Here is a 15,141-nt window from a genome sequence, read left to right as displayed (position 1 = left end):
ATATATATATATATATATATATATATATTAAACATGATTAAAATTAGCATCACTTAATCAACCTAAATACCTATTTATACCAATAGAACTGAGTTTTATTGGTTAAATCAGGTAGAAATACCTCTTTAAGGTAACAATTGCTGGTTACCAGTTTTTATAGTGCATGAAGGAATTTTATATATTCATTTTTCACAGGTGTTTTACTCCTATTTTGACACTTGCATTGCATTGTGTTTTTTTTAGGGTTAAAATTAACAGATAATGCCCTTTCTATAGATTTTTTCTTACAATGTAGAGGACGAGACTGTTTGTCACAGCTCTTCTGCTTGTCTGTCCTTTTCTCAGTCTGTCTCTCTGTTTCTTAATCGTATTTCGTTTCCGCAGGCAGTGGATTCGGCTCCCTGTGTCTTAGATCCTTGGGAATAATTGGAGCGTTTTAACAAAAGCAGACCTTAGGTGCATTTCATGTTGTTAACCTCTTGGAAAAGGGGAAGGGGGTTTTAGATGCAAGATCTCAGTCTCTAAAAGAGCTTCGTGCCTACAGGTACAGCTCAGCTCCAGCTCCAGCTCGTGAGAGAGGAATTAAATTAGATTGTACCTGACCTCTTCTCGCATGCGTTCTTATCAGCCCCCTGCAGTACAGCAGAACCTGCACTCATTATGAGTGCTGAAACGTTTTGTGTTTTTTACACACGTTACAAATTGAGGCAGTTGAGCAAATAGCTCTCTTATTAAATGCACCGTGGTATAAGTGTCATGATTGGATTGCAGCGGTTGTAGCAGAGACTCTGTCCGTGGTGCTGAAATGGATGCTGATTGAGCTGCTGGTATCAGTGGAGCTCTCCATGGTTCTGAAACAGTCAGAGAACGCATGCATTGTGAATGCAAACCCATTCCGGGCCCACTGTCACTGACAGACTGATCTGTTTTGTGTAGACATGAGTGGAGCTGGCTGCAGACTGCTGCATTATAGCTTTTGCTTCTTTTCAAAGGGTCTCTCTCTCTCTCTGTCTCTCTCTCGCTCTCTCTCTGCTTCGCTTCCTTCAAGTCCAATGCTGCCCTGAATTCTCTCTCTCTTCCTCCCATCAGGGGGTAGGGACAGTACTGCAGTGGTGCTAATGCCTATTTGGTCATAAAATTCATGCTTGGAAGCTCACCTGCTAAAGCTGTCCCAAAACTGTCCCAAAAAAAGTATTGTTCTATTAAAATAAAAAATTATAATATAATAGAACTTTTTTACTTTTTGCTTTTTAAGAAGGAATTCAATATGTTAAGATATTTGTGTAAGTAAGTGAATAAATCAAAGGGGATTCAAAATGTTAAGATCTTTGTAAGTAAATAAATTTAACCTTTTTATTTTCAAATTTTGTTTTTTTAAGATTAGCCAAACAAAACTTACAAACTTCATTTTCTTATTTACTTTATCTATAATAGTTTTGTCTAATCATTGTATCTGATTCCAGACATTCAAACAATTTTCCTTTGTACAGTATACTACCCAGCAAAATGTTTTTAAAATTAGTGTATATCATATCTTCACGTTTTTGCATTCCTGTGTTTTGCATTCTTTGAAAAATAGCTATTCATCAAAAAGTAACAAGGGTTGCACTTTAAAGTTGTTTTCTTGCAACCATGCAGACAATGAAAACATGTCTGGCTGTAAATATGTTATTTTTTCCCTACTATCACCATCTGACAGCGTCTTAAAGGGGTCATATGATGCTGCTAAAAATAACATTATTTTGTGTATTTGGTGTAATGAAATGTGTTTATGCGGTTTAAAGTTAAAAAAACACATTATTTTCCACATACTGTGCATTATTGTTTCTCCTCTATGCCCCGCCTTTTTGAAACGCGTCGATTTTTACAAAGCTCATCGGTCTGAAAAAGCAAGGTGTGCTGTGATTGGCCAGCAACGGTCCTCCATAAAATGTGCTGCACTTTTATAAAGAATATCTCTTTGGATCTGAGACTTTAGTCTTTGCAACTTTACAGATCTTCTTTATGCACCAAGAGCTTGTAACACTCTAAAGAGAAAGGAAAAAATGAAATCGCATCATATGACCCCTTTAAAATTCACAGACTTGTCGGCTTTATGAACTTTCAGTGGAGAGAATGTAATTCTTTTGTCTAATGATTTTTCATTTAACAGCCAAGCTGCACTGTGTGAAATGCTGACTTCTGTGAACAGTTAGGTTTGATAAAGATACCATCAGCTCTTATGTGTTATTACCAGTCACAAGTTTTAGCAGCTTCACAGATAATGTGCATTCTAATGACAGTCACTGTGACAATGCAGTTAAATCACTCATAGAGCAGCCTGACACATTGGATCGTTTCAGACCTAAGGTGCATTCTCTCGGTGGATAATGAGGTTTGCGATTGCATTATGACACCGGTGATCTTTGGCATTTGTTAGCAGTGAAGAAGGCTGGCCTAGATTAGTTGAGAAATTGGATGGGAGGCAGAAGGAAATTGATTGTTGATCGACTTCAGAGGAACACATAAAGACCCCATCAAACCACAGTTCCAAATTATACACACGACAGTGAGCAAAATTATATATCGTCTCACTGGTATTTGAGCAGGTTCCGTTTAAATTGAATGTTTTTGAAAAATGTCTCATGTTCACCAAGGCTGCATTTATTCGATTCAAAATACAGTAATATTGTGAAATATTATTACTATTTAAATAACACTTTTTTTATTTGAATATATTTTAAAATGTAATTTATTCCTGTGATGCCAAAGCTGAATTGTCAGCATCTTTACTGCAGTCTTCAGTGTCACATGATCCTTCAGAAATCAATCTTTTTAAAATAATTCATAAATCAAAATTATTGCAAACCTTTGGCCATATATACTGTATGTGTGTGTTTCTGTTATTAATTAGAGATGGGTGGATTAATTTTATATACTGCAATGTAAGAAGGAAAGGAACAGGAAGATGGAAAAGAAATATATTCTGTGAATAGCGTACACTGATGGCTGCTTGTCCTTGTGGTGAAGTCTCAGGTCAAGCGAACATCAGGCCAGATGGCACAGACCTGTTTTAACAGCCGCAGACACATTAAAACATAACAGGACCATCCTAAATTAGGAACATCTAGAGCACTAGCTGTCCTCAAAAACCATACAGACACTAACAGAACAAGTGAGAACTATTTGTTCTTAAGCAAGCTTAACTACTTGAGCATTACCAAAAGAATTATACAGGAACCAACTATTTTTACCTAACACGACCTAATGCATTCAGGTTGCTTTGGTCATGTAAAAAATATTTTGACTTGAATAAAACCAATTTAAATGCATGTTTGGGTTCCCTTACAAAACACTTTGCAGGCAGATACAGCCATCATCATAATGCCATGACGCACTCTCTCTTTGAGAAAAAAAGGAGCTGCCAGAAGTCATAAGTTATGTCAAAACATACAGTATTCATAATGTCGTAATACTCCACTTTTACATAAACCCTGACTATGAATCCAGTAATACAGTCTGCCGTATTATAAACTGCACCATGCAATGTTATCTCATAAACTCATAAAGTATAAAAATATATTTGTAACTCTGCCTCATAAGATGCTAGTAAATACTATTACACTTCACTGCAAGTTGTTCATAACTGGCATTTGATAAAGACAGAATACAGTGTTACTGGATCTGTTTGATGTAAGGTTTTAATCAACAATTTATGTGTTAACAACAGCTTCTCTCCGCCAATCAACTCACGGCATTTAAAGCTCATGTACGTGTCTTTGATAGACAAGCTGCCACAGTCATGACAAGCAACAAAAAGGCAAGCAAGAAAATGCATTTCCTGTCAGCTCATTGCTTAGATCCATGCAGAGTCGTTGTCGGATGTTTATGAACAAAAATATCTTTGGGTGGCTTAGCTCTGAGCTATTGTATTCATTAACAAGTAGACTGTTGTGATAATTGGTTGCAATTTATCTTTTAAGACCATCTGGTTATGTTTACGTCATTTTAAAATTTCAGTTATATTTACAATCAGTACTGTCTTTTTCAGGCTTATGTGACATTTACAACTGAATTGGTAACACCTTTTAAATTTAAATTATATTTTAGGTAGTAAGCAGGATGCAGAACTGTAATTCAAATTTGAATTTCAACCTTTTGAATTTGTATTCAACTGAATTTCAATTTTAAATGTTAAAATTATTTACATATCAGGAAATAAACATAACCGCAGTCATAATTCATGGGGTAGGTGTGTAATTCATTTGTTTTAGGGTCAGGGGCATGTAGTTCTTATGTAATTGTGGCAGTGTAGTGAGTATTATGTCACTGCAAAAGACCACGCATTATATAAGAATATTTCCCTAATGCCACATAAAGGATTTTTTATGCACTCCTGTAATCCTGCTGATGTATTTGCCCTTGATGGATGGTTTTGTTAAGTTGTCATGGCCAGCTGTCTCTGGCAGGTGCCTGGGAAGCCATTTTAGGGTGAGAACAGTGGGGAGGGCAGAGGCTGTGAGGTGAGACATGCTAAAGAAAAGAGCAGTGACAATAGTCTGAAGAGAAAGGAGGAGATGAGACTTCATGCAGAGTGGAAGTTATAAGAAGGTTAATCACATGTTGATTAAACGCTGTTCTGTTAAGAACAGTTCTGTTGATTAGTTATAAAGAAACTGCATTATGTAACAAGGAGCATCATGCACAAAATCTTCTCAAAGAGGCGCTAGTACTTTTACTTCTTTCAGTGACTACTAGAAAAGATAGTTTGGTTGTTTAACTTTCATTTGGTATGCAAAGGGACCGAGGTTTAAATTATGATTTGTAACCTATAAATGTCTGTACTAGAGGGTGACACGGGAGTGGATTTTCAAACCTCTCCCGTCCCACTCCCACAAAAAAAAATTCCGTCCAATCCCAATCCCACGAAAAAACTGGGGGATCGAAAATCCCCTCCCGTCCCAATCCCAGGAGAAAGACTCCCATTCCCTCCCACTCCCGTGTTGTTGTTGTTGTTGTTTTTTTGGCCGGAATCTGTCAGTTACAGTAAAAATACAGTATGCTACAGATCACAGCATGACCACCTTAGTTGAATAAATGTAGTTTTTTGTTATTTTATGTAACTGAAAGCCAGCTTAAACAATGCACAGTGTGCACGGCACACACATTAAATTTCATGTAAATCATCCATGCTAACGCACACGTTTTCTATTTGATTTTTTTTTTTTTTTTTTTTTGAAAGTAGACATTTCACTCTCTATAGATATATTTTTTTCATACACGGAGTTTCGAAGTTTCTCGCTCAAGTTCACAGAGACTGAGATGGCATCCTGTTTGCTTTAATTGTTTTACAGAAGCGCAACGTTTCGTTGTTATTGTGAGTGCACACAAATAAATGTAGAGTCTTTATAGATTCGAAAGATGTATTACTTTTATCTGTATGACCAAAAATTACGGAGTATTTTAAGAGCAAATGAGCGCACCGGCGCCTCCATCTGTCTTGCAGTGAGCGCTACTGTTCAGATACATTCCGCACCAGACACTTCAGTAGCGCATATATCTGTAGGTTAACATTAGATTGAGCGGCCATGTAAGGTTGCTACTACATACATCTTTCAAATGAAAAGCCATATTTGAGGTCGATGAATGATAGGTGAGCGTTTGGATGTCCTGCCCGATGTACTGTATTACCACATAGACCAGCCGTTAACGATCTGTCCGTCATGGACTGCGTCATTCACTTAACCAGCCACACCAAAGCAAACAGGAGGAGAGCATAAAGAGACAGGGCAACTAGAATTGAGTTCAAAATTAAAATATACAGTTTATAGTTTATTTATATAAAAGGTATATTTGTGTATAAAGTTGGGTATCATAGTGTTATTACGATTCCCGGTCCCGCCCACTCCCGCTGACATTTTTTCCTGTCCCGTCCCAATCACATGATTAATAGGGATTTTGTTTCCCGTGACCCGCGGGATTCCCAAAAAAAATGTCAGCCTCTAGGCTGTACTGAAATCACCATAAAATCAAAATTAATAAATCCTTTTTTTATGGGATATTGCAGAGTTTATTATCTATGCACATCATTCATATTTGTAATTCATGTGCCTATGTAATCTTTAATCTTTAGGAATTTTTTTAATCAGAATTCCTTTGAAACCCTCCACCTCCCCCAGCTCCACCTGTCTAGAGTTCAGCTCATGAAAAATGGGGGCATAAACAAAAGTGTTGCGTTTATAATTTTGTTCAGTGTATATATATTTTCTGCTTCTGTTGTAAGAACAGAACCACTGAAGAGTCACCTATTTGTAAAGATGTTAGTCATTCCCAAACACGGACTGTGTGAAGTTGTGAACATAGCCATAGAGAGTTGGCAGCACACACACTCTGTATTTGACTTGCTGGTTATGCATGAACACTCACTACAGTGATGTCCACAGAAGATTGAGCAGGTGTGATACTTACATCTCTGCCTTGTGTTACTGCAGATTGCAGAATATAGTGCTGCTAATCTGCACCATTTTTTATCTCATGTAGACAAGCAAACATATACCCTCAGAGTCTCTTTATTTGTGTCCACTGGATTGAGAAGAATTAAGTCTGTCTGGTGCTTCTGATGTTTGGAGGAAGTTTCTCGGCTACGTGACTGTGTGAGGTCTGCAAGTTCGCTCTTCTTATCATCACCTTCCTGCTGTCAGTTAAGAATTCATTAAGTTTCACTCTGAAGTGCCAAATCATAGTAGGCAGTGGCCTTGAAAAAGTAATGAAATTGTTCTTGCATAACCACAATGAAAATTGAAGAGTGAGGTACACATTGAGCTGTGGTGCTCATGCAGATGATGCCAGTTTGAATTCCTAATTTTGTTCATGTACCTATTCTGTCTTTTCTGGTTTTTCAGATAAATAGGCCTACAGATCTGGTCCTTGAATCTGACGATGCAGCATTCCAAGATTACTGATAAACAGCCCAACAGCACTGGGAACTTTCATTGTTTGTATCATTCCATTTGTCTCTGTTTGCTCATTCACGACTGTCAGTTTGTGCATTAGTGATACAGATTTTTCTGTGAGCACTATAATAGACTGGCCATCCATCCAGTGTGTTTCCCTGCCTACGAGAAAATGGATGAATAGATATTTCAATGACTCTTTCCGCAGGTTACATCATTTCATTCATTCAACCGATTCGTTTAAAAACGCTGATTCATTCAGGAACAAAATAAGTGATTTTCTGAATTCGGTTCCACATAGTAATATACTACTCGTAATATTTTTAGAAATAATAAGAGTAGTACTGTATATAACAAATTCAGCAATTCGTTTTAATGAGAGAGTCATTGAATCATTGTCTAAAGCATTTTTTTTAAAGAGTGGTGGTTCATTCAGGAATTAAAGTCTTAATGACTGATTCATTGAATCATTTTCTCAACCAATTCATTCAAAAACACAGATTCATTCAACAACAAAACACCAGTACTTTGTGTTGCGCAACTATTTTGGTCGGTGGAGCAAAAACACCCAACTTACCTGGCAATATTGTGTCTAAAATGTAAATTAATGTAAGGAATGCCACTCAAACATTTAGTTTACTTTTAATTGCTCATGCATTCCCTACACTCTAAAAAATCCTGGGCAACAACCCAATTTGCTGGGTAAATTTAACCCAAGATGGGTTCTGTCCTATATTTACCCGGACCTTGGGTTAATACCAACCCAAATTGGGTTGTTTTTAACCCAGTGTTTTTTAGAGTGTTAGGAATCAAACCCATAACTTCGCATTACTAGTGCCAAACACAACTGTTTTTAGCTACAGGAATGCTTCCATTTGCATTGCTGTCTTTATTGACTAAAGGTGCAGTCACACTTACCATTGTTTGGGAGATTTTGTGCCTGATATCCAGTCATTTAAATATAATTATGTGCAATCGTGAGGTGAATGTATCGTTGTATTTGCCGTTGTTTGCGAATTTTATATTTGCGTATTTGCAAATTGTGCAAAATCAAGACAATTTAATAGGAATCCATGTGATTGATAATGTCACATTAGAGCAAAATATTTCCCCACACAGATTTTGCATCGAGTTGAAGTTGGTCAAGCAAATTCGCTGCAATGACCAACAGAAAACGGCTTGGTTTGAAAGTAGCTACCCTGTGAAATGCATTTCGTACATCACTACATTATTGCCAATAGACAGTGGACCTTTTTTGCCTGTGAAATTGTAACAAATTTTGCTATTGTGACTATACCAAAGCAACTGTTTGGTGTTAAAACAGCTAATATTCATTTATTCAGTCACATTTGTCCATACACTGCTGAGAACAATAAATTACCTTGAGAGCCGAGATGGAAATGAAGAAATTGTACATGCTGTCCCTGTGAGTGCTGGATGAGTCAGTTTCACCCCAAGCGCACTGTGTGCTTTCTCCATTTCTCTCTCTCTTAATCTCCTATTCTTTCTCTCCCTTTTTCTCTCTTTCCTTTCTGAGTAGGGTGAGGATCTCCTTTCTCATCTGGAACCGTACTGAATCCCTCAGCCGGTTTTCATGCATGTCTCCCTCAGTTCTGTTCTCCATTTTCACTGGTCTGTCCCCTGTATTCTCATTTCCTCTTTACGTGGGGAAGTTAGCTGATCAGGGCTTGTATCTTGTTGTTGCTATAGAATTGATGGATTTCCATGTTTTATTCCTCTGTCAGACAATGATGTCAATTTCATAGATTTTATTTATGAGAAATTGATGGTCTAATTGCTTTGTGTGTGTGTTTGTGTGTTTGTGTGTGTGTGTGTGTGTGTGTGTGTTTGCATGTATGTAGAGTCATGCTTATCCATGCAATACATGCAAAGCAGCAGCAGTATTGCACATTTTTGACCTTGGCATTCATATTGCACTAATCAGCATAAATCATGCTTGATTTTGCACAGTAATAATATAATTAGTAGCTCGTTTTTGCAGTCAGCATTAACATAGCATGACAGTTTAGTCTTTAGTCATCTCTAGTGACCTTTTCTACAGCTTTGTGTGTTGCATATGAATGGCTTTATTGATAAAGACAACATGATCTCCAAGGGCAAGATGATTTATGACATGGCACGTGTTCACAGACACAACAGATTTCTAAGCGGAGCTTTGCCTGGGGTTTTGTGGCAGTTGACATGTTCGTGCGCAAGACAGTGACATATGACGTTCCATCCCATGTGCTAAAAGAAGCTGTGTGTGTGTTTAGTCCAAAACCATGTCCTCTTTCAACAGGACTGTTTTCACACCATGTGCCATTGAAGTCTGGTGAAGTCTGCCAGTATTGGCTCTTAACACTTTGTCCTGCTCTCCCACTCTGTGGGACGAATCTTTAATAGCCGCTCGGCTGGCTGGAGTTCCGTGTGCGGGTGCTGATCTCTGTAAGCTGGCCTGTTAAGTAGCAGTATTCAGGACTGTCTTAGACTGGTCTGACCTAAGAACGCTTTAATGTCAGTGCAACCAGCAGCTCTTCAAAAAGGTCATTTGTGTGGTGTGCAGGGGTGAACTGGCCATAGGATTGATGCCCATGAGTGTATTCTGTCAATGTTTTTAGTTCTAATATTCTAACTGACAACAAGCGAGTTTTTGACGGACGTGATAAGGCATGTAAGGGGTGAACTGTTTGATTTTGGGGTACTATAAAACATACTAGAAACATTTGAAATGTTTTTTGCATAGTTCATTATACATTTTTAATAGAAGTTTATTTCTTGGCTTAAATAAATGACGTTACTCACATGTTTGGCTTTTTTGGATTTTAATTTTACAGTCAGCTCAAGTTCTTTTTTTCTTTTTTTGTTTTTTGTTTTTTATTTCTTTGTTTATTTTGGTTTTGAAGTTGTTTTTATCATCTCTTATAACAAAATTTTTTTATTAAACCCATGAAAATGCACAGTATATTGTAAATAGTAGTGAAAAATCACTTTTAAAAAGTGTTGTTTCAGTATTACCCTTTAGTAGATTTTGACTAGTATAAAACCATTTGACATCACGCTTGTATCACAGTCTCCACAAAAATGTATTAAGCACCAGCTGTTTTCAACATTGATAATTAAAACAAGGCAAATCAGTATATCTGTCTATATCTATATATCTATCACACACACACAAACACACATATCAGGTGAATTTGTGCAGAAAATTTTATGTTTGAAGGAATCACAATAGTAATGAAAAAGCTGAATGAATCATGTGGATTTCAAGCATGAATACACATTATGTCTGGTGCATTACATGCATATCTGATATTTGTGTGTGTGTGTGTGTGTATTCTTGTGGCAGCGGCATGCACCATCAGGCAGTAGTTCTCCATTATGTAGGTCAGACTGCATGGAGAGAAAAAGATAGAGATCTGTGTTTGCTGAGCTGTCTATATCTATATATCTATCACACACACACAAACACACATATCAGGTGAATTTGTGCAGAAAATTTTATGTTTGAAGGAATCACAATAGTAATGAAAAAGCTGAATGAATCATGTGGATTTCAAGCATGAATACACATTATGTCTGGTGCATTACATGCATATCTGATATTTGTGTGTGTGTGTGTGTGTGTGTATTCTTGTGGCAGCGGCATGCACCATCAGGCAGTAGTTCTCCATTATGTATGTCAGACTGCATGGAGAGAAAAAGATAGAGATCTGTGTTTGCTGAGCTGAATGCCATCAACACTGTGACTCTGTTTGCTTATTTATTGAATTGAAGTTAATTTTTTTCCAACCTTTTCATGCAATTCATGCGTTCAATTTAACAAAAAAAAAAAAAAAAAAATCAGAGGTTATGTTTGAGTGTGCGCATGTCAGTGTGTACTGTATGTTTGCTTGTATGCACAATTAAGGATCTTGTCATAGAAATTGTCCTACAGTAAGAGCGACTCCCCTGGGGGTTTACACAGACAGCTTAAGCTTCAGGGAACTCTCTAGAGAGAGACAGTGGTGTGTGTGTGTGTGTGTGTGTGCAGGTGCATGGATGGAGGTGCAAGGTCAGAGATGCATTCCTGAAAGAACCCCCAACAATAGGCTTATAGGGATAGGTACTCAATCACACTGTTGGACTTGTATATTATGCTGCATATCAATTTATCATCAGAGATGTCACAGTTTTACCTAAGGCATGTGATTACAGATGCATTTGCTTTTGGATTTTAACATAATGCAGATTTAGGGCCAGATTTACTAAACAGGGCAAATTAGCATCACAATCCCATAAAAGTACAGATCAGAGTGACAAGTTTGGTTGATCTGCCGACAATGAGCAAATTAAAGAACACAGATGCAACCAGATCATTCCATAATGACCAATGCAATCTACCAAGAGCAGCCAAATCAGCAGCTATCGCAGCCATTTGAAATACAAAACTGGTTAAGACTTTTTTCATTCAATAATGGCGCAAATACCAGTAAATTGTCTACCGCAAACCGTAGTACAGTAAATCACCTTGCCCTTCTCGTCCCATAAATTTTGTGTCTGAAAGGGAAAATGGTACAAATGAATATGTAGTACTTATGGTTGCAAAAATATCTGTTGACACCTTTTTATCACTATTTTTTTCACCACATGCCTTTAGTAAATCCTGACAATAGTTTTCTAATGCCAAAAGAAGGTATGCGCTTTTGCAAGCTGTTAGTAAATCTGGCCCAAAAACACATAATGGATCATAGAAATATCATAAGTTATCTGTATGGCTTTTACTCCAAGTTAAAAGTTTAATTTAAAGTTATAACGTAATGTAAGTATTGACAGATATTTTCTTCTGTATTGTAATGTACATCCAAGTAACACTGAATATCGATCCATTATACGACTCCAGAAAGAAGTCTGACATTTCGCTGGAAGATTGTGTTATGATATTTTGATTAAAAACAACATTAAAAAAATGATACATATCCATGGATGAATAATACACAATAAGAATAATAACACAGATTTAGAAAATAGAAATGAACTGTACGTGGCTGATAATGTTCCCCTCCATTGGGCGGCTAACTGTTGTAACTGAATCACTGAGTCAATGAGCTGAACCCAACTCAGAATCGGTTCAATTAATCAATGAATCATTTAGATTGACTTTTTTGGATCAAATGATTAATTGAAAAGATCTCAAAAGATAGTTTTTTTTTTTGTTTGTTTTTCATAAATCAGACATACCTGCTTTATTACTACCTCATCGGTTATGGTAATTTTGCATCTTTTTAAAGCTTGAAAGTCTTACAGGTTTTAATTTAAAACACACTGAGTAAATGATAAAATGTATAGTACACATATCATGACTACTTTTATGCTACTTCTGTGCTGCCTTTTTTATTTGGAGCTTATAGAATAGAATAGAATAGAATAGAATAGAATAGAATAGAATAGAATAGAATAGAATAGAATAGAATAGAATAGATGGGAGATGGTGGAATGGACAGCAGGAGAATGCGATGTCAGTGCCAGACGAGCCATTATGGGAGATTAAATCTGATCCATGCTAAGAGTGACCCTGTGAAGTGAGAGAGAGACAGAGAGAGAGAGAGAGAGAGAGAGACACTCAGCCTAGCTTATTGTATTAATAGCTGTCTGTGGGTGTCAATAGCTGTATATCAGATCTGGAGAGACTTTGATTTGATTTAAAGTTTGGCTGTACAGTGGGTCAGTCCCTGCCCTTCAGTTACTCTGCACTACAGTGTCTTTTCTTAAGTATCTCCAAATGTGCATTCATATAACATTGTACGTAGTTTAAAGGGGTCATATGATGCTTTTTTAAAGATCATTATTTTGTGTATTTGGTGTAACAGAATATGTTGACATGCTTTAATGTTCAAAAAACACATTATTTTTCAAATACTGATGCACCATCAGGCAGTAGTTCTCCATTATGTATGTCAGACTGCATGGAGAGAAAAAGATAGAGATCTGTGTTTGCTGAGCTGAATGCCATCAACACTGTGACTCTGTTTGCTTATTTATTGAATTGAAGTTAATTTTTTTCCAACCTTTTCATGCATTCATGCGTTCAATTTAACCAAAAAAAAAAAAAAAAAAATCAGAGGTTATGTTTGAGTGTGCGCATGTCAGTGTGTACTGTATGTTTGCTTGTATGCACAATTAAGGATCTTGTCATAGAAATTGTCCTACAGTAAGAGCGACTCCCCTGGGGGTTTACACAGACAGCTTAAGCTTCAGGGAACTCTCTAGAGAGAGACAGTGGTGTGTGTGTGTGTGTGTGTGTGTGCAGGTGCATGGATGGAGGTGCAAGGTCAGAGATGCATTCCTGAAAGAACCCCCAACAATAGGCTTATAGGGATAGGTACTCAATCACACTGTTGGACTTGTATATTATGCTGCATATCAATTTATCATCAGAGATGTCACAGTTTTACCTAAGGCATGTGATTACAGATGCATTTGCTTTTGGATTTTAACATAATGCAGATTTAGGGCCAGATTTACTAAACAGGGCAAATTAGCATCACAATCCCATAAAAGTACAGATCGGAGTGACAAGTTTGGTTGATCTGCCGACAATGAGCAAATTAAAGAACACAGATGCAACCAGATCATTCCATAATGACCAATGCAATCTACCAAGAGCAGCCAAATCAGCAGCTATCGCAGCCATTTGAAATACAAAACTGGTTAAGACTTTTTTCATTCAATAATGGCGCAAATACCAGTAAATTGTCTACCGCAAACCGTAGTACAGTAAATCACCTTGCCCTTCTCGTCCCATAAATTTTGTGTCTGAAAGGGAAAATGGTACAAATGAATATGTAGTACTTATGGTTGCAAAAATATCTGTTGACACCTTTTTATCACTATTTTTTTCACCACATGCCTTTAGTAAATCCTGACAATAGTTTTCTAATGCCAAAAGAAGGTATGCGCTTTTGCAAGCTGTTAGTAAATCTGGCCCAAAAACACATAATGGATCATAGAAATATCATAAGTTATCTGTATGGCTTTTACTCCAAGTTAAAAGTTTAATTTAAAGTTATAACGTAATGTAAGTATTGACAGATATTTTCTTCTGTATTGTAATGTACATCCAAGTAACACTGAATATCGATCCATTATACGACTCCAGAAAGAAGTCTGACATTTCGCTGGAAGATTGTGTTATGATATTTTGATTAAAAACAACATTAAAAAAATTATACATATCCATGGATGAATAATACACAATAAGAATAATAACACAGATTTAGAAAATAGAAATGAACTGTACGTGGCTGATAATGTTCCCCTCCATTGGGCGGCTAACTGTTGTAACTGAATCACTGAGTCAATGAGCTGAACCCAACTCAGAATCGGTTCAATTAATCAATGAATCATTTAGATTGACTTTTTTGGATCAAATGATTAATTGAAAAGATCTCAAAAGATAGTTTTTTTTTTTGTTTGTTTTTCATAAATCAGACATACCTGCTTTATTACTACCTCATCGGTTATGGTAATTTTGCATCTTTTTAAAGCTTGAAAGTCTTACAGGTTTTAATTTAAAACACACTGAGTAAATGATAAAATGTATAGTACACATATCATGACTACTTTTATGCTACTTCTGTGCTGCCTTTTTTATTTGGAGCTTATAGAATAGAATAGAATAGAATAGAATAGAATAGAATAGAATAGAATAGAATAGAATAGAATAGAATAGAATAGAATAGAATAGAATAGAATAGAATAGAATAGAATAGAATAGAATAGAATAGAATAGATGGGAGATGGTGGAATGGACAGCAGGAGAATGCGATGTCAGTGCCAGACGAGCCATTATGGGAGATTAAATCTGATCCATGCTAAGAGTGACCCTGTGAAGTGAGAGAGAGACAGAGAGAGAGAGAGAGAGAGAGAGACACTCAGCCTAGCTTATTGTATTAATAGCTGTCTGTGGGTGTCAATAGCTGTATATCAGATCTGGAGAGACTTTGATTTGATTTAAAGTTTGGCTGTACAGTGGGTCAGTCCCTGCCCTTCAGTTACTCTGCACTACAATGTCTTTTCTTAAGTATCTCCAAATGTGCATTCATATAACATTGTACGTAGTTTAAAGGGGTCATATGATGCTTTTTTAAAGATCATTATTTTGTGTATTTGGTGTAACAGAATATGTTGACATGCTTTAATGTTCAAAAAACACATTATTTTTCAAATACTG

The 15,141-nt window shown here is 36.6% G+C and overlaps 1 protein-coding gene across 1 annotated transcript in view; it reads left to right on the top strand.

Moving 5' to 3' along the window:
- The window catches only part of LOC107747216 (solute carrier family 12 member 5-like), a 54,679-nt gene that overhangs the window by 1,108 nt on the left and 38,430 nt on the right, over window positions 1–15,141 (top strand). The gene's annotated exons all lie outside the window — the stretch shown is intronic.

This window comes from Sinocyclocheilus rhinocerous, unplaced genomic scaffold (genome assembly GCF_001515625.1).
Source record: "Sinocyclocheilus rhinocerous isolate Xijiao unplaced genomic scaffold, SAMN03320098_v1.1 scaffold559, whole genome shotgun sequence".
Taxonomy (NCBI): domain Eukaryota; kingdom Metazoa; phylum Chordata; class Actinopteri; order Cypriniformes; family Cyprinidae; genus Sinocyclocheilus; species Sinocyclocheilus rhinocerous.
This window is presented reverse-complemented; position numbering and strand designations above follow the sequence as displayed.